Source organism: Cyprinodon variegatus, unplaced genomic scaffold, assembly GCF_000732505.1.
Source record: "Cyprinodon variegatus isolate N-32 unplaced genomic scaffold, C_variegatus-1.0 Scaffold2, whole genome shotgun sequence".
Classification (NCBI taxonomy): domain Eukaryota; kingdom Metazoa; phylum Chordata; class Actinopteri; order Cyprinodontiformes; family Cyprinodontidae; genus Cyprinodon; species Cyprinodon variegatus.
Genome location: NW_015150455.1, coordinates 3,036,900 through 3,038,994, shown reverse-complemented (window position 1 = coordinate 3,038,994; position 2,095 = coordinate 3,036,900). Strand labels below are relative to the sequence as shown.

The following is a 2,095-nucleotide window of genomic DNA, read 5'->3' as shown; positions in this document are numbered from 1 at the left end:
CACAAATACAATAATTATACATGACATAGTGACCCATCCCAGATTTAATATTAAGTGCAAACTTGAAATGATAAATGTTTATACTATTGCTTTCCATACTTCCAGATACTCGCATATACTGCATAAGGTCAACATTTGTTTCACTCTCTGACATTAAATCTGAATAAAGTAAGTTGTTTTCATCTCAGTTAGGATTACCAAAATGATTAGACTAATGAGAAAGATAATGTTTCTGCCTTCATATGTATAAATGTATGCAGACCAAACTGAAGCTTACTAACAAGGTTCAACAACTAAATAAATAAACTGGCAGCTGTAATACATAAAGAAGTTAAGATGCTTGGCCTTTAAAACATTTACAATACAAAAGAAAGATTCTTTTAACTTAGCACAATGATTATTAAGGAATTTTACACCATCTGTATTTTCAACGAGTATTACATAAATTCTTGATCCACAAACTGCACAAAATAAATTTCCCCTGTTTACAAACAATAAATATGCTTAAGCTTAAATTCAAAGCCTCAGTAAAGTGCGGGGCCTATCTATCTGTCCTTACATAAAGGCTCCGAAAGGTTATACACATCACCGGTTTTCAGGGAGTTTGCTCCACAGCAGGAGCATCAACACGAAATGCTGCCTCATCTTATAGTGAGACAACAGTTCTCTGTTGATCTCTGGAATTAATTCCTGCAGGGAATTTTTCAAGTACTTTCTGAACCAACAGAAAAGGTCTATTTTTTTTTCTTTTTTTCTTTCTTTTTTTTTTTTTTTTTAAAAACAAGGAACTGGAGCAGTGACTTAAGAACCAGTGAGATGATTAAAATTATCTATAGTCTCTGTCAGTAGCTGTTTAGCTGTCAGTAGCTGATAAACTGTTTCTGATTGTTTGATTTTATTTTCAATTTGATGTCCAAAACTTCCAAGTGCAGGTGTTTGTTATTGGTCCCTGTTCTCAAAACACACACACACACACCCACGCACGCACACCTAAGCAGCGCCAGTTTCCTTCCAATAAACTGTTTAAACGTCTCTTGCTCCGGATGAATCTTGATCTTCCATTATCTGGTCATTATAATTCTGGATTTAACAGGAAGCCATTAAAAGGAAGCTAAAAATGGAGGAATATGTACTCATTTTAAAGTTTTTATCAGAACTATAGCTGCAAAAGAAAGAAACATAAAAATCTTTGAATGCAAGTGAATTTTATTAAAGACGTTAAGCTTTGGTCTCAGATAAGGAGAAGCATGAGAACCAAACAGAAAGTTCTTCTCTTGTGTCAATTTGCAGATGATGTTGCACAGATTTCAATGGTCTGAAGCTTTTTCCACACCCCCTGCACATGTAGGGACTCTGGTGTGGATATGTAGATGGGTTCTCAGAGAAGATCTCAGACCAAAGCTTTTCCCGCACTGATGGCAGACAAAAGGCTTTTCGCCGGTGTGGATGTATAAATGGCGATTCAAACTTGCTCTCTGGCGGAATTGCTTTCCACACTGATGGCAAAGGAAAGGCTTTTCGCCGGTGTGGATGTATAGATGTTGATTCAAACTTCCTTTCTGGCGGAATTGCTTCCCACAGTGAAGGCAGAAGAATGGCTTTTCGCCGGTGTGAATGGACAAATGGCGATTCAAATTTCCACTGTGCCTGAATTGCTTCCCACACAGATTGCAGAGGAAAGGCTTTTCGCCGGTGTGGATGTATAGATGTTGATTCAAACTTCCTTTCTGGCGGAATTGCTTCCCACAGTGAAGGCAGAGGAATGGCTTTTTGCCGGTGTGAATGGACAAATGGCGATTCAAATTTCCACTGTGCCTGAATTGCTTCCCACACAGATCGCAGAGGAAAGGCTTTTCGCCGGTGTGGATAAGCAGGTGTCTTTTCAGACAGTAAGATCTCTTAAAACCCTTTCCACAGTGGTCACAGCGATGTACTGATTTCTCAGAGATATTCAGCTGATCCAGGTCTCTGTTTTCCACATGCTGCTGACCTTCACAAAATTGTTCATCCACATTGCTGATATCCATCTGTAAGAGAAAAAAAACGAAAAATCCATCAATTATTTGGCACCACTGAATATAGTGTAAACCCCTTA

At 38.2% G+C, this 2,095-nt stretch overlaps 1 pseudogene; it reads right to left on the bottom strand.

Moving 5' to 3' along the window:
* Positions 1–1,218: 1,218 nt before the first annotated feature.
* LOC107081480 overlaps positions 1,219–2,095 on the bottom strand; it is a 3,871-nt pseudogene continuing 2,994 nt past the window's right edge.